Genomic DNA, 18,912 nt, shown 5'->3' with positions numbered 1-18,912 from the left:
ACATCTAGTTAAATAACAACAAACTCCCTCCCAACACTGCTAAAACTATAATATGATACTGCGAGCAATGAAACCACTAAAATTTAAAGCATTTTAATTCTCTAAAAATAGTGATAATCTAGATAAACCACAAGGACAATGGCAACTACATTTCCTAGGCATAATGTAGGGCTACGTAGGGCAGGTCCCCATGTAGCTGCTAGGCTTATTCTAGCTAGCAGGTGTTGCTCAATATTTTTAGCATTAATTTGTGAAGGTAACAATTTTGTTTAACCACTTCTAAATGAAATTTCAAATAAAATTTACAAGAGAAAATTTTGGCAAATAAAAAGATGAGGAATATATGGGATGTAGAAATTTTGTTAATTTTCTAATAAGGAATGCATAGTGGGAATAGGAATGACTATTCCAATAACAAATATTTTTTGGAATGGTTATAAGCACATTTTAGAAGAAAAATGAGAATATGTATTCCTATTCCCTATTCTAATTAACAAACCAAACAAAAAATAGAAAACATATTCCAAATCTTCTATTCCTATTCTAGTAACCAAATGGGAATTGTTCAATCCCATTTTTTATTTGAGTGTATTAAAAAGCCAATCAGAGTTGAGTAATAAATCTTATTCAAGAAAAGCTTTAGAGTTAATTATTAGTATTCATTTTCAATAATCGAAAAATATAATTTTTTGCTTAATTTTTATTGGTCATTGTTGGAGAATATATGATGCCGATGGCCATTGGAAAAGATACATAACATCTTTGGAATAACATATTGTTTGTCTTGGATAAGAAAAACTTAGGTTGGAGAATATATGATGCCAATGGCCATTGGAAAAGATACATAGCGTCTTGTTGGTAAATAGATTTGTCACAAATGAATTTTCCCAATGGAGTGTATGGTAAACCGTTCACAACAGTTGGATAGGCCCTTGTTATGTGGCCTTCCTTTGCATTTGGAGGGGCAGCTCCTTCGTATGATATAATTTTGAAATTTAACGAATAAAAATGAAAACAAAATTAAAAGGTGAGAAAGCTCATGATGATGAATGCACCACACAACTTCAAAGCTTTCCCAGACTACTAACTTAAAATTGCTAACAACAAAAATCAAGATCTACGCTTGAAAACTATTACTAGCATAATGCTGATCCACATATTCATAAACATCTGCACCATACTGGGAGAATGCTCACTACAAAGAGAACCAACATTTCTAACAATTTAGATTCGAAAAAGGAGGGAACTCAGCACGTTCCTTTATTTTCTTGCACCAAGAACTTAAGAGGAATTTTTGATTATAAAGACAAAAATCTTTACATACTTTCCAAATATCATCTTCTAATCAAAATTTTAGCATAGTGTTCCCTTTCCCTTCTTATAAAGCCAAAAAGTCCCTTTACAAAGCCCCAAAAGAGCCCTTATATAGACACATAGGTTAATAACCACCTTTTCATGGTTAGTAACTACCCTCAAATACGTGGTTTGGGTGAGGTTAATTAACCTCAACAAAATTAACCTTAAATGAAATGTATGGCTTGGAACATGTCTTCAGAAGGTCCTCCTTCTCTTTGATTTTGTGTAAAATATTCTCCATTAGAGGGAAAGTGACAACTATTAGTAATGTGGAGATTTTCAAGTTTTCTCTTTAAATTCTCATCCAAATGTTGCTTGAGCTCGTCATGTATACAAGTCTAGGAATTTGAAACTTCACATAAATATCATACAACTATTTTTTCATTTGAATCTCCATAATGCATTTGGCAATGCTAGCAATATGATCTTCCCTTCCTATCATGTTTTGATCCTTACTCCATTCTTTGTGTTGTGAAAAGTGACACTACTTACTGTTATGTTCTTTATAGCAGCAATGGAGTTATCTTCACCAAGACTTCCAATACTGATCCCATGCCTTGGCCCGCATGTAACCCCTTCAATGGAAACATTGAAGGATCTTGATCCAATAGAAACACAATTATTGCTTGTTCCTATGACGATGTTTCTAATAATAACATTGGAAGACTATCCCATATGAATTCCATCAGTATTGGGACTATCCCCGGAGCCTCAATAGTCACACCATCCACCAAAATATAATTGCAAGTATGGAAGTTTAGAGGAAACTGTTGGCTATTGATTGAAGTGATCTTTCTTACTATGGTATTCGTGGTACTTATAAATCTCAATGTCACGGGCCCATTCTGATTCATCTTCTTTCCATTCATCTCTCTCCACTAAGAAACTCCTCGTACATCCAAAACTTCATTACCCTCAACTGTTAAGCCAATCAACCAATAATTTATGTTGTTTTCACTCCAAAATTTGTTATCTGTTGAAGCAATAACCTTTCCAGTTACTTGCATTTTAATCTTACTATTTTGACATGGCCCATCAAATGTAATTGGATTGATCAGAAACGTCATCTTTGGGACATATACAATTGGTGAACCATTCAAAGAACATGCAGCATTCCAAGTTGCTAGAAAGGCCGTAGTATCATCTATTTGTCCGTTAGAGCTGGAGGTGAAGTTTGAATCATGGTGTCATGCTTTCCATTATGACCAATAGCATTCATCATTGGAGATTATCATGCTGTGGACTGAGAATAGAGATATTCTACCAAATAGTTCATGTACGGTATTGACACAGTCAACATCACAATATTAATGACTCAACTTCATTTACTTCATTGATGCATAGGCAGAAAGGAAATAATGAACAGTTTTCTTAAGACTCACTTCTTTTCCTCACGTATTTCTGCAAGAATTTTATTCAACATCTAGACGTGAATTTTTGTTATCATTGTCAAATTCTTTTAGGCTGATTTTATGCTTTGATTAGTTTTAGAGATTCTAGATTTGTAATATTATGATATTATTTCATGACTTTGATTACAAATGTATCAGTTATTGTTGCTTAGTTGATTTCATCCATGTGTCGTTAATGATGTCTTAATGATTCCTAATTAGTAAATGTGGTTTCTTTTGTAACAATGTTAACGTGATATCTTTAATGATGATTATGTTGTATTGCTAGAGATGCATTATTACATGTGCACATTTGATATTGGACTTGTGATTTTTACAATACTTACCCCATACTTGCATGTGTATGGTGCGCATGTTTATTTTATCCTTCTGTCTGAAGTGTTTGATGTGGTTAAGGGAGGGAGTCGTAGTCACCTGCTAGTTGGGATCTACACGATGAACCACTCCCCGCCATTGTCTGTTTAGTTTAGATATATTATATACATGTACATGCTCGTCTTTTATGCAGGATGCAGGTACCAGGCATTGACTTCCCTGAATTGCCACGATGAGCGTGCCCTATTACAAATACTCAAATGGTGAGAAAGGGAAGATAATGATCAGGTCCAATCCTAGCCATAAGCCTATAATACTTGTCCTGGAAGGAGGACTCGTAACAGATTGTCTACCCTTTTTAAACTCGTGAGTATTTTGTGCGTATGTTGTTTTGTGAGTCTTTGATGAATTTCTATTAATTAAGTCTAATTAATAGATTAAATTAATAATTTAATTTAATGGAGAATTATTATGACTTTTTGAATATTTAATTATATTTAATTAATTGAGAAATTAATTAAATATAAAGAATTGAATTGGAAGATAAAAGCTATAAGATTAAATTTAGAACATGATAATATTTATTTAATTTAATAATAATATATTTAGAGTTCATTTTTAAATAAATGCTAAATATTATTGTTATTTAAGTTAATAAATATTTATCAATTTAAACGTTCAAAAATATATTAAAAAGGAAAAAGATATTAATTTATGGAAAAAAATTTAAGTTCGCATGAATGAGTTTTAAATATAAGAGATTAATTTAAAAGATTAAAAAAAACATGTGAACTTAATAAAGATATTGTAAGAAACTGTGCATGAGATTTTAAAAGGTTATTAAATTAATTTAAAGTAAAGTAAAGTGGAAAGTTAAATAAAGTAATTTAATAATTCACTTAAAGTGCATGAAGGAATAATAAAAAAATATTTTAATTTAAAAAGGAAATTAATTGTGCATGAATGAATTAATTAAATAAGAGAGAATTAAATATTGGAGATAAAAGTTAAAGTTTAAATTTAGAATGTGATTATATTTATTTAATTTAATAATAATATATTTAGAGTGCATTTTTAAATAAATGCTAAATATTATTGTTATTTAAGTTAGTAAATATTTTATCAATTAAGTTTCTAAAAATGAAATTAAAAGTGAAAAGATATTTAATTATCATAAAGATTATAGTTCGCATGATTTATGCATGAGTTGAAAATAAAAGAAATTAATTGAAAAGATTAAACATGTGAAATTAATAAAGATATTTAATAGCATTAAGTGCGCATGAGATTTATAAGTTATAAATTGATTAAAATAGAAGTTGAGTGGAAATTAAATAAAGAGATTTAATAATCCATTTAACGTGCATGAAAATATGAAAGATAAGATAAATAAAGGTTGATTTTAGAGTTAACGAGGGGGATCAAGAGACCTCTCGGGTAAACGCACAATTAGTGTCCCGATTGTAGGAAGAGAACTCCTTATCAAAATTGGAGGGTTCATTTTTCAAGGGAGATTTTTGGAGACAAGTGTTCACACACAGGTCTCAGAGAGTTTTTCAGACACACAGATTTCAGGACACACACAGGTTTGAAAAGAAAATCAGAGGGTTTGGAAAAGAAGGGAAGTTTTTCGTAGCTTGAAGGGTTTCACTTGCAGTAGGAATCTTTATCTAGCTGCCACTATTTAGCATCAGATCCAAGTAGGATCTCGTGGTTTAATTGTATAGTAGTTTTTCACTCTTCAAGTTTCTGTCTGCTCCGTGTCTTTTGCATGTGTTGTTTTTCGGGTATGCAATATTGTTCTTGTTTGAGAAAATATCTGTACATGGCTTAGATGGACACTTCGTTGAATTTATTTTAGAGGATTGCATAAGATTGAATAAGAAATCAAACAATACGAGAATCTATTAGATAATTGAAAAGGGGTTTGAAGTTTAAAAGTAAATTTAATTGAGAAATTCGAATGTTAGACAAACCTTTTTTATTAGATGGTTTGGGAAGAATTTGAAAATTGAAATAGGACTTTGTACATTATATATTTATATATATGATTAATAGAAAACTCTTCTATCAGACCATAATTGCAAGATATGTTAAAAAAATAAATTTAAAAAATATATATATATATATATAATTTTTGGGAAAATGGTTTTCTTTATTATTATTTATTTTTGCATATAAAAATAAATAAATATATATATTAAATTGGGGAGGGGCGGGTTTTACCCCAGCCCCTACCCCCCTTACCTTTTTGTTGGGCGGCATAACTACTGCAGGAGCAAGGACTGCTGCGGCAGCAGCCTGCTACGGCAGAGCTGCCGCCGGCCTAGCAGAGGCTGCGGCCAAAAGTCGACGGGCTTTAAACGTCTTTTTTATTTTTTATTTTTTATTTTTATTGTAATTTAATTATAATTTAATGAATTTAAATTGTTAAGTTTAGATTATGTTAAATTTTAATTATTATTTGTTAATAATTTTATTGATAAATCTTATTAACATTTAATAATTTAATATAATTGCTATTTTATCTGAGATTGTTAAATAATGGTAATTATTTAAGAAGATGTGAATAGTTTTTATTATTAATTAATGACATTAATTTTTAATAAAATCACAATTATTTTACTCAAAGATCAATAGGTATTGCTGTAATAATTTTAGTAAATAGTTATGCTAAATTATTACTGAAAATTAATTTAAATCAATTAGGGGTAATTCTATACTTTATTCGAATAAATGATTGGGTTAAGTTATAAGGGCGATACTGAGAATCTTGTATACTTGAAAACACACATTGAAAACAAAACTGAAACTTTACTTGTAACTCAAACTATAAAACTGTATTGTTTTGCGCGTATGGTCTATGCTTTGGGATTTTGGAGTTGATTAGATGTTGACCAGTCTAGGACGTACACCAGAGGTTTTATGGAATTTCTTTGATACTATTTTGTGGTTGGAAGTCATGATGTGCTTTGTGATTCAAAATTGAGATTATATTTATGAGGTTTACTCTATGGAACATTTATGTGTACTTGGGTTTGGAGAACCAATTTGCTTTCGGGTTGCCTGTTAAGGAACCGAGTTTGATCTTTATGGGTGTTGTGGCATGGGACACAACTGTGTTTTTATGTGCTTAGGAGAGGTTGTCTAGGTACGTGACTTGGGAGTGGCTTGCATAGGGGTCTGGGACCCAAAGTGGTCAGTACCAGGGTAACCTAATGCAAGTTATGTAATAAGTGATAATCTAGTAATTAAAATTTATGGGGGGGAAATAGACTAAAAAGATAAGTTAGAGATTTTTGATCTACCCATGCCTTTAGTGCTTGTATAGACTAAGGATGGGAATGAGATGAGTGCCTCGTCTTCTTGAGAGGGCTTTCTAGTTTCCATATGTGTGATGTTGAGGGTCCAGGGTTCATAGTAACCAGTCCAGGGTAACTCAACGCTTGAGGGTCCAGGGTCTCTTAGGAGATCAGTCCAGGGTAACTTAAGCAGCCATGTGATGACACTCCCTAGTATGTAGCCTGAGTCTCCTCTGTAGATTTTGTGTATCTCTGGTGGTGTACTTATTGTTGGTGGTGTATCTATTGTTGGATATGTTCATTATGGTTATTTACTTTCATTAATGATGATTGGTGATTCATGGATGTTGTACTTTTGACATGTGGCTTTTGACTTAAGATGATTGTCTTTCGTTGACTTTATCTTATGATCTTGGTATTTGGTTTATACTTGGTTCATGTATGATGTTTGGTTATGTGGTGTCAGTATTGGATTGAGTGTTCTTACTTTTGGATTATTTTATCTTCTTGAGTAGCATGTGTTACCTTTGAGGTAGTTTTGGCTATTAGGGGTACCTTGCTTAGGAATGTTTTATGTTTGATTAGCCGTATGTGGATCGTTCATTATCTTCCCTGCACGGTGGGAGTGGAAGCCTGACTAGGTAACCACGCGGTCGGGAGGTAGTGCCTTCTTACCATTTGGGTTCCCTTCACATTACCAGCTGTTGGATGTTCATCGCAGAAGATGTACCTTTATCATTCTTATTTCATATCTCAGAGACTTCTTTTCAGATGATGTATATATGTTATCATATATCCTGGTGTATTGTATCTATTTTCACATACCCTGCGACATGTGTAGTGGATGTTATTTAGTGGATGTACTTTCATTGTATTAGATATACTTATGCTTTGCTTATGCGATTATGTATCTGTTATTTCTTTATGATCATGAGACATTGTACTTGGAAACTTAAACTAATTAATTTAAAATTATTAAATGTGACTCAACGTAAAGGAACCTTTGAGGAATTGAAACTATATCTGTAATTGCAAATGTGTATTTGATATGTATGTTCTTATTGCTTCCGCATTAATGTTATCTTGATGTTGTTTAAACTTCAAGAAAAAAAAAAAAGAAAAAAAAAATAGTTCAGTAAACATTGTAACATGTTAGGTTTATTTCTCTTGGGTTCCCGAGCGGGGCGTTACATGTGGTATCAGAGCCTGAGTTTCAACATTGGGAACTCTAGGCATTATGTGCGCCATCACTTGAGCAATTAGTAAACTTGCAACTTATTTAAATGACAAACTTATATTGACGTCAAACTTGAAACCAAACAGTTGAACATTAAACTCTGAAATGATACAAATTCTGATCATGGAACTAGAAAACTTATAAAACTTTTTGGATTATTGCTTTATGTCAGTATGTTATGACCCTATGGTTATGATGGATTCTTAGATGTCGTTGCTGTGTTTGAGTGTTGTAGGAGAGATGACTTCTAATTCTAGATCCATTGCTAGGGGTCATAGCTCAGGATGTGGTAGAAGTCATGGGAGAGTTAGTCACCGTATTCCTTCCTTGGGCCATTCAGGGGACCCTATTCAGGAAGAGGCTAGAGAGGATGATAGTGTTAAGCAAGATCTTGAGACAGAAGGACCCGTCACTAGAGACTTGGTCAAGGAGATCCTAGCACGCCTACCATTGCAGGATAGAGCTCATAATTCAGAGCATGGAGATAGAGATAGGTCCATGAGTCCTAGAGGGAGGAATCTAGAGGACATAAGGCAGTCTAGCCAGTCCATCCAGATGAATGACCTATTATGGGTCAAGATCAAACCTTTTAATGGAGAAGGTACTGGATATGATGCTGAGAATTGGTTGATTGCTCTAGATAGATGTTTTTCCATGCAAGACTTTGACTCCAATGTCAAAGCAAGATATGCCATCACCCACTTAGAGCTCTTTGCAGCAAATTGGTGGAATATAGAGGAGAAGAAACTTGGGATAAATATGCAGACTGTCACATGGGAGTTGTTCCTTGAACACTTCCATGAGCGATTTCTATCAGAGCAGTGGCAACTTTAGAGGGCAAATGAGTTCCATGACTTGAGACAGGGTACTAAGACTGTGGGGGAGTATGAGCGTAAGTTTTTCGAGCTTATGTCTTATGCAGGAGTTAGTGATAGTTCACCATTGATGGTCCAACATTTCATTAGAGGACTTAATGCTAACATCATTGGGGGTGTTAAGGTTTTCCAACCTAAAACCCTTAAGGATGCTATATTGCGAGCTACTTTGGTTGAGATGAGTGTGACTTTGGGCCAAGGTGGCCTACCAGGTGTTTAGGCTAGAGGGGCACTTTATTGAGGAGCATTGAGGGATAACCAGTCTCAAGGGGTTGGAAGTTCTAGAAATTCTCCTAACTTCTCTAAAGGTAATCAGGAGAAGCCGAGAAGAAAGTTCTTCCATGGTAACAGTGGTGGTTCACAGTCAGGGAACTATCGCAACTGGAAGCGTAGTATGCGCAATAGGTTGGATCGAGTTCCTCGAGCTCTCAGTGAGGATGCTAGTGTTGGTAGTTGTGATCAGTCGCGTGCACCTGAAGCTCAGGGAGGCTTTAGTGGAGATTGCTACTTTTATGGACAATATGGTCATAGAGCGACCAATTGCCCCGATCGTGGACCTTAGTTTTGTGTTGATTCATGTTTCTTGTACTGGGCTTCCAGGAGTAAGCCTAATTCTAGGGGGGGTGAATGTAGTGCCTGCCCCTAGTTCGCATTTCTGTTATCATTGTCAAATTCTTTTAGGCTGATTTTATGCTTTGATTAGTTTTAGAGATTCTAGATTTTTAATATTATGATATTATTTCATGACTTTGATTACAAATGTATCAGTTATTGTTGCTTAGTTGATTTCATTCATGTGTCGTTAATGATGTCTTAATGATTCCTAATTAGTAAATGCGGTTTCTTTTATAACAATGTTAACGTGATATCTTTAATGACGATTATGTTGTATTGATAGAGATGCATTATTACATGTGCACATTTGATATTGGACTTGTGATTTTTATGATACTTACCCCATACTTGCATGTGTATGGTGCGCATGTTTATTTTATCCTTCTGTCTAAAGTGTTTGATGTGGTTAAGGGAGGGAGTCGTAGTCACCTGCTAGTTGGGATCTACACGATGAACCACTCCTCGCCATTGTCTGTTTAGTTTAGATATATTATATACATGTACATGCTCGTCTTTTATGCAAGATGCAGGTACCAGGCATCGACTTCCCTGAATTGCTAGGATGAGCATGCCCTATTACAAATACTCAAATGGTGAGAATGGGAAGATAATGATCAGGTCCAATCTTAGCCATAAGCCTATAATACTTGTCCTACAAGGAGGACTCGTAACAGACTGTCTACCCTTTTTAAACCCATGAGTATTTTGTGCGTATGTTGTTTTGTGAGTCTTTGATGAATTTCTATTAATTAAGTCTAATTAATAGATTAAATTAATAATTTAATTTAATGGAGAATTATTATGACTTTTTGAATATTTAATTATATTTAATTAATTGAGAAATTAATTAAATATAAAGAATTGAATTGGAAGATAAAAGCTATAAGATTAAATTTAGAACATGATAATATTTATTTAATTTAATAATAATATATTTAGAGTTCATTTTTAAAATATTATTGTTATTTAAGTTAATAAATATTTATCAATTTAAACGTTCAAAAATATATTAAAAAGGAAAAAGATATTAATTTATGGAAAAAAATTTAAGTTCCCATGAATGAGTTTTAAATATAAGTGATTAATTTAAAAGATAAAAAAAACATGTGAACTTAATAAAGATATTGTAAGAAAGTGTGCATGAGATTTTAAAAGGTTATTAAATTAATTTAAAGTAAAGTAAAGTGGAAAGTTAAATAAAGTAATTTAATAATTCACTTAAAGTGCATGAAGGAATAATAAAAGAATATTTTAATTTAAAAAGGAAATTAATTGTGCATGAATGAATTAATTAAATAAGAGAGAATTAAATATTGGAGATAAAAGTTAAAGTTTAAATTTAGAACGTGATTATATTTATTTAATTTAATAATAATATATTTAGAGTGCATTTTTAAATAAATGTTAAATATTATTGTTATTTAAGTTAATAAATATTTTATCAATTAAGTTTCTAAAAATGAAATTAAAAGTGAAAAGATATTTAATTATCATAAAGATTATAGTTCACATGATTTATGCATGAGTTGAAAATAAAAGAAATTAATTGAAAAGATTAAACATGTGAAATTAATAAAGATATTTAATAGCATTAAGTGCACATGAGATTTATAAGTTATAAATTGATTAAAATAGAAGTTGAGTGGAAATTAAATAAAGAGATTTAATAATCCATTTAACGTGCATGAAAATATGAAAGATAAGATAAATAAAGGTTGATTTTAGAGTTAACGAGGGGGATCAAGAGACCTCTCGGGTAAACGCACAATTAGTGCCCCGATTGTAGGAAGAGAGTTCCTTATCAAAATTGGAGGGTTCATTTTTCAAGGGAGATTTTTGGAGACAAGTTTTCACACACAGGTCTCAGAGAGTTTTTCAGACACACAGATTTCAGGACACACACAGGTTTGAAAAGAAAATCAAGGGGTTTGGAAAAGAAGGGAAGTTTTTCGTAGCTTGAAGGGTTTCACTTGCAGTAGGAATCTTTATCTAACTGCCACTATTTAGCATCAGATCCAAGTAGGATCTCGTGATTTAATTGTATAGTAGTTTTTCACTCTTCAAGTTTCTGTCTACTCCTTGTCTTTTGTATGTGTTGTTTTACGGGTATGCAATATTGTTCTTGTTTGAGAAATATTTGTACATGGCTTAGATGGACACTTCGTTGAATTTATTTTAGAGGATTGCATAAGATTGAATAAGAAATCAAACAATACGAGAATCTATTAGATAATTGAAAAGGGGTTTGAAGTTTAAAAGTAAATTTAATTGAGAAATTCGAATGTTAGACAAACCTTTTTTATTGGATGGTTTGGGAAGAATTTGAAAATTGAAATAGGACTTTGTACATTATATATTTATATATATGATTAATAGAAAACTCTTCTATCAGACCATAATTGCAAGATATGTTAAAAAAATAAATTTAAAAAAAAAAATATATATATATATATATATATAATTTTTGAGAAAATGGTTTTCTTTATTATTATTTATTTTTGCATATAAAAAAAAATAAAAAAATATTAAATTGGGGAGGGGCGGGTTTTACCCCAGCCCCTACCCCCCTTACCTTTTTGTTGGGCGGCATAACTGTTGCCGCAGCAAGGACTGTTGCAGCAGCAGCCTGCTACGACAGAGCTGCCGCCGGCCCAGTAGAGGCTGCGGCCAAAAGCCGGCAGGCTTTAAACATCTTTTTTTTATTGTAATTTAATTATAATTTAATAAATTTAAATTATTAAGTTTAGATTATGTTAAATTTTAATTATTATTTGTTAATAATTTTATTGATAAATCTTATTAACATTTAATAATTTAATATAATTGCTATTTTATCTGAGATTGTTAAATAATGGTAATTATTGAAGAAGATGTGAATTGTTTTAGTTATTAATTAATGACATTAATTTTTAATAAAATCACAATTATTTTACTCAAAGATCAATAGGTATTGCTGTAATAATTTTAGTAAATAGTTATGCTAAATTATTACTGAAAATTGATTTAAATCAATTAGGGGTAATTCTATACTTTATTCGAATAAATGATTGGGTTAAGTTATAAGGGTGATACTGAGAATCTTGTATACTTGAAAACGCACATTGAAAACAAAACTGAAACTTTACTTGTAACTCAAACTATAAAACTGTATTGTTTTGCGCGTATGGTCTATGCTTTGGGATTTTGGAGTTGATTAGATGTTGACCAGTCTAGGACGTACACCAGAGGTTTTATGGAATTTCTTTGATACTATTTTGTGGTTGGAAGTCATGATGTGCTTTGTGATTCAAAATTGAGATTATATTTATGAGGTTTACTCTATGGAACATTTATGTGTACTTGGGTTTGGAGAACCAATTTGCTTTCGGATTGCCTGTTAAGGAATCGAGTTTGATCTTTATGGGTGTTGTGGTATGGGACACAACTGTGTTTTTATGTGCTTAGGAGAGGTTGTCTAGGTACGTGACTTGGGAGTGGCTTGCATAAGGGTCCGGGACCCAAAGTGGTCAGTACCAGGGTAACCTAATGCAAGTTATGTAATAAGTGATAATCTAGTAATTAAAATTTATGGGGGGGAAACAGACTAAAAAGATAAGTTAGAGATTTTTGATCTACCCATGCCTTTAGTGCTTGTATAGACTAAGGATGGGAATGAGATGAGTGCCTCGTCTTCTTGAGAGGGCTTTCTAGTTTCCATATGTGTGATGTTGAGGGTCCGGGGTTCATAGTAACCAGTCCAGGGTAACTCAACACTTGAGGGTCCGGGGTCTCTTAGGAGATCAGTCCAGGGTAACTTAAGCAGCCATGTGATGACACTCCCTAGTATGTAGCCTAAGTCTCCTCTGTAGATTTTGTGTATCTCTGGTGGTGTACTTATTGTTGGTGGTGTATCTATTGTTGGATATGTTCATTATGGTTATTTACTTTCATTAATGATGATTGGTGATTCATGGATGTTGTACTTTTGACATGTGGCTTTTGACTTAAGATGATTGTCTTTCATTGACTTTATCTTATGATCTTGGTATTTGGTTTATACTTGGTTCGTGTATGATGTTTGGTTATGTGGTGTCAGTATTGGATTGAGTGTTCTTACTTTTGGATTATTTTATCTTCTTGAGTAGCATGTGTTACCTTTGAGGTAGTTTTGGCTATTAGGGGTACCTTGCTTAGGAATGTTTTATGTTTGATTAGCCGTATGTGGATCGTTCATTATCTTCCCTGCACGGTGGGAGTGGAAGCCTGACTAGGTAACCACGCGGTCGGGAGGTAGTGCCTTCTTACCATTTGGGTTCCCTTCACATTACTAGCTATTGGATGTTCGTCGTAGAAGATGTACCTTTATCATTCTTATTTCATATCTCAGAGACTTCTTTTCAGATGATGTATATATGTTATCATATATCTTGGTGTATTGTATCTATTTTCACATACCCTGCGACATGTGTAGTGGATGTACTTTCATTGTATTAGATATACTTATGCTTTGCTTATTCGATTATGTATCTGTTATTTCTTTATGATCATGAGACATTGTATTTGGAAACTTAAACTATTAAATTTAAAATTATTAAATGTGACTCAACGTAAAGGAACCTTTGAGGAATTGAAACTATATCTGTAATTGCAAATGTGTATTTGATATGTATGTTCTTATTGCTTCCGCATTAATGTTATCTTGATGTTGTTTAAACTTCAAAAAAGAAAAAAAGAAAAAAAAAATAGTTTAGTAAACATTGTAACATGTTAGGTTTATTTCTCTTGGGTTCCCGAGCGGGGCATTACATCTAGAAGGTTTCCCTGTCCAGTTATAGTCTTTCTATAGGGAGAAAATTCTAAATAGCATCCTCAACACTCCTAACATGACAATTAATGATGTCACTTTCCCTCGGTCCAATTTATCAAGGAAATCAATAGTGATCTATGTACTGAGAAACAGACCAGAAAAAAAAAGAAAGAAGTTTTTCCTTATTTAAAAACAAGTCTATGCCATTGTAAAGACAACAGTTATGGGTGTTTTCAACATAAGAAAACACATAAATCTCATAGAAGATTTAAAGATTATTCTAAAAGAAATCCTTTTGTTCCAAGCCTTTCAGAAAATCTAAGCATAAAAAAGTGTTTCTAAGAAATAAAAGGAAAGTTTACAGAAAGGATTTTACTCCTACTTGTTACATTTGTAAAGGAGCACATTATGCTAACAAATGTCCGGATAAAGGCAAAAAGAATTCCAAGAGAGTTCGTACTCTCACAGAAGCTAAATTGGATACTTTGCGTCTAACAATTGTTTCAGAACCTTCAGATTTTGAAAATATTTTGCTTACAGAAAGCTCCAGTGAAGATGAAGCTCCAGATGACAAGAAAGTCTACCAAATTAGTCAGAATCTAGAGCCCAAAGAATATTTTTCTCTAACTTCTTCTTCTGATTCTGAGTCTGATTCTGATATCTCTTTTGCTTGTTTTAGGTTTCGCAAATCGCCTTATTTTTTGGGTCGAGGTCAATCCCTCACTCAACAGAATCGACATTGGTTAGACTTCACACCTGAATAGCAATTGGAGCACTTGACAATAAAAGCTTCATAGTTGGAATCAAGAAAAGCTCAAATTTTGACTCCTCATCAGCATCAAAAAGTGTTAGCTGACTTGGTAAAATTAGAAGCAGACTGTCAGAAACTCTTAGAAGAATATCCAGAACTTTCTGCTGCGACATGTTACCAACCACTACCACTATCCACTTTGTTTCACATTCCAACAATCCTATTCATTTCCAAGCCGTTGTACCTATCCAATTCCAGTCTTAACAGTATATGGCTATGTTTCTCCAATTTCCAGTTGACCAATATGATTGTATCATTGGGAGCCATACTTTGAAACAATGGATTCCCTATACTGTTGGTTTTCCCGGCACTACGCTCACCTTTCAATTTGGCACTGCTCCCCAAATCAATGAAAGTCGTGCATATTCACCTAAACTGGCCTTTTCTACTCCTCCTAAGCCTCTTTTGCCTAGTTCCCGTGTCTGGTTTGCCAACCAGTCTCTTTCCACCCGGGGGGAGTTAGAACAGATTCAACAAGATTTTGCTGCCATTGTCCTCACCAAAGATCTGCATATATATCAGCACAATTTTGAATGCTCTTTGCCTCTGAAAAGAGATGAGAATGGAAAAGAACTTTTCCCTAAGAGTCGAGCCAATTATATTATCTTGTCCTGCAGTAAACAAGAATTATGTGAAAAAGAAATTGCTGATTTATTGCAAAAATCTATTATCAGACCTAGCACTAGTCCATTCTCCTGCCATGTTATGTATTTCCCAAAGAAAGATGAAAATGGAAATGAGATAGTTGAAAAACATCTAGTAGTTGATTATAGACCCTTGAATGCATGTCTTGAGAGTAATCAACATCCTTTTCCTAACAAGGATTATATTTGGCAAAGAATTCAAGGATGTAATGTGTTTAGCAAATTTGATTTGACTAAGGGATTTTGGCAGATTAAGCTCAATGAAAAGGATAAGTATAAATCTGCATTCTCTGTGTCACAAGGACTATTTGAATGGAACGTTCTTCCATTTGGAATCAAAACAACACCTTCTATTTTCCAAGGATTCATGGATCAAATCTTTGCACCACATGCAAAATTTATCCAGCCATATATAGATGATATCCTCATTTTTAGCCAAGATCATAAATCACATATGGAGCATTTAAAGAAATTCCTTTCCATTTGTCAAACTCATGGTCTGTGTTTGAATCCTACAAAGCTTAGTTGGTGCATTGAAAGCTTGATATTTATTGGTACAAGAATAGAGCCTAATGGTAAGCTTTATCCTTAGAATCATCTGTTGAAAGCAATTCAAAATGCTGAAGTTAAAGATAAGAAAAGTTTATAGAGATTTTTAGGCATGGTTAATTATATTGCTGGCCATTTTCAGAATATTGCAGTAGTCAGAAAAGAGTTAAATAAGTTGCTTCGAAAGAATGCACCACCCTGGATAGCCAAGCACGATGAAGCAATTCAAAAAATTAAGCAATAATGTCAACAGCTACCACCTCTTCGCATCCCAAGAAAAGGTAAGAAAATTGTGCACACAGATGCTAGTGAAAATGCTTGGGGAGTTGTACTCCTCGAATTTGTCTCAGTCAATGGTAAGATGAAAGAAGAAATTGTTAGATTTGAATCTGGCGCTTTTAAAGGCTCTGAGTTAAATTATCATTCTACTCATAAAGAACTTTTACCTATTGTTAATGCTTTCAAAAAGTTTTAGTTATTCATTGGTGATCAAAAGTTTGTCTTAAGAAGTGATCTTCAAAATCTGGTCGGATTCTTTAAAAAGGAATCCAAAAACAAAGTTGTTCGAGCTCGTTTGCTCAGACGGGCTCAGTTTCTTGATACTTTTGAATTTGAAACAGAACATGTAGAAGGTTGTAAGAATGTCTTGGCAGATTTTCTCAGTCGAGAAGGATGTCAAGAAAATCATATTCATACTTTGAATCAACTTGTTGTTACAGTTGATGGTGTTCGAGTTTTGCAACCCAATCTGCAAGATACACCCACAGATAGTCAACAAGATATCTTGTCAAATCTGCATATCAGAGTCTATGTTGAACCAGGTCCATGGGAAAGATATGCTCAAGATCGTCAAGTCATACTTGAAGAAAATGCTCAAGGAAGACAGGCAAAAGCATATCGACAACAACTATTGTGAAATGTTTGCGGTGTTTGAAAAGGACATCCGGATCAACAAATAGTTCAATAACCTAACTTGGTGACTGAAGTTGAATGAGATCAAACACAAGTGATAGATCATATGCATCAAATGTTTCAGCATCTAGCTCAAATCAATCCTGAAGATGATCGGCTACATAATGACAGGTATCGTGTTCTCCTCCATGAATTTAATCAAGTACCAGCTCAAGAACATCATGTTCGTATGACTTGTGAAAGAAAAGAAGTTTATACATTCATCAGTAATGTGCCCTGGGAAGACAATCGATTCTCTATGTCACAAAAGATCTATCAAGAATAAAGAGATCTTCATTTTGCTGCATTTAGGAAATTACTTACAGACTCTATCATTCAAAAAGAGCCATGTCACCCTTCTGATGATGAAATTTGAGCATATTTGGCTCATACTGCTACCAGTGCCACACTGTTTGAATGACTAGTTCATATCTTGAGTAGTACTCATATTCCCAATCAATGAAGATGGCTAGCCTGAGGAGATCCTTTTGAAATGTATTTTCGAGGTTTGTATCCTCACTCTCATGCCTTGATGCCCACCGAGGTAAATTATGGTTATTTGCATAAATTGAATTTTTATTCATATACCTCTAACCCAATAAACCAGTTTATTTTTTATCACTTTGGTCCAAACCCTGTGCAGCGTGACACTATTGAACTGCGCAATCTTCATCATTTCGCCACTCAGCACAAACCCCTTTGGATGTTTACCAAATTCACTACTCTTCCTCACATAGCAGGCATTGGTACCAGTCAACCTACAACATATGTTCGCCTTGATCGTAGCATCTTGTGGAAGGAAGAATCTATTGAAGACCGCTTAGAACGTCTATGGCAAGAAAATCATCCATATCCTTCCAACTCAGAAGAAGGATATGATTTTGAAGCTGAGTCACCCAAAAGGCACAGATATTAACCTAATCAGTAGGGATGTCACTGATCTGAGTCACTTAATCCTCAGAGAATAAAGATTAAGCATGGACCCTACCATGGTATAGAAAGGCATTTTGGAGGCAAGGAAAGTAGCACAAGTCATACCGTTTTGCAGAACGAAACAGGATGGCAGAATTCCTCATCATCGGAAACATGGCGTCCATAGGTAGCGACTCTACTGGGGATCGAACCCAGAATCTCTGGTTTCGTAGACCAGCGCCTTATCCATTGGGCCATAGAGCCGTAGAGTTTTCAGTTCTCTGTCTTCCTTTTTCACCCCCACTTCGCCACCCAATTACATCTCCGTTGTACTTAATATTCCTTGTGCTCTGCCTGATCATCCAGTTAATTTCGGCAATGCCGTTTTCACGTCGTTGAAAAGCATCTTTCAAATCCAAGCGCACTATGTCTGCTTCTGTACAGGCTATGATGGAAATGTATTCGTGAATTACTAAATAAGAACCTCAAAATCTGCAAGGTCAAGATGGCCGAGTTGGTCTAAGGCGCCAGTTTCAGGTACTGGTCCGAAAGGGCATGGGTTCGAATCCCATTCTTGACATTATTATTTTCGTTTTCACAACTCAGTTGCAAGACATAGGCATATGCAAATAGGATGCTCATCCTGACCATTTATAGTTTTCTTATCGTGGACCACCATTAATTTATCTTCGAACAAGACGACAACAACAGATAGATAGTTTCACATTATATGCGAGATACCATTGATGTCCCCGGTTCTCTTTCAAAAAATTCTGAATTTCCACCTTGAATTACCAAAAACGGTGCTGTGGTGTAGTCGGTTATCACGTCAGTCTTACACACTGAAGGTCCCCAGTTCGAGCCTGGGCAGCACCAATGTTGAAACATCTACGTTTTCATTTGACTGGCTTAGGAATTTAGAGAGGGGACAGGTTAATCTTCGCACAAAATAATGTCAATAGTGTTGTTGATGTGCTCCTCGACATTCTATTACATTGATATCATCCCTCCTCCTCAGATGTCTAGTTTTCTTCCATATTCCTTATTTAGCTTGCGTTCTTTAAAGTTTTAACTCATTTTTTATTATCAGTTGTTGCTTCGATAACCGTTTATCGCATAGTCTGATAAATATTCCCTATTAAACCAA

At 33.9% G+C, this 18,912-nt stretch overlaps 3 non-coding genes and 1 pseudogene across 3 annotated transcripts; 2 read left to right on the top strand and 2 right to left on the bottom strand.

The window, feature by feature from the left end:
• Positions 1-1,794: 1,794 nt before the first annotated feature.
• Positions 1,795-14,822, bottom strand: LOC149576314 (polygalacturonase-like; annotated as a pseudogene).
• A 3,134-nt stretch (positions 14,823-17,956) lies between these two features.
• Positions 17,957-18,029, bottom strand: TRNAR-ACG (transfer RNA arginine (anticodon ACG)). The gene has a single exon. It is a non-coding gene; the product is annotated as a tRNA-Arg (tRNA).
• A 235-nt stretch (positions 18,030-18,264) lies between these two features.
• On the top strand, positions 18,265-18,345 carry TRNAL-CAG (transfer RNA leucine (anticodon CAG)). Its single transcript has one exon. It is a non-coding gene; the product is annotated as a tRNA-Leu (tRNA).
• Positions 18,346-18,567: 222 nt separating this feature from the next.
• Positions 18,568-18,641, top strand: TRNAV-UAC (transfer RNA valine (anticodon UAC)). Its single transcript has one exon. It is a non-coding gene; the product is annotated as a tRNA-Val (tRNA).
• Positions 18,642-18,912: the final 271 nt, after the last annotated feature.

This window comes from Cupressus sempervirens, chromosome 1 (assembly GCF_028749045.1).
Source record: "Cupressus sempervirens isolate cs-2001-9-10 chromosome 1, ASM2874904v1, whole genome shotgun sequence".
In the NCBI taxonomy this organism is placed as follows: Eukaryota; Viridiplantae; Streptophyta; class Pinopsida; order Cupressales; family Cupressaceae; genus Cupressus; species Cupressus sempervirens.
The sequence above is the reverse complement of the archived record's forward strand: the minus strand, read 5'-3'. Positions and strand labels throughout refer to the sequence as shown.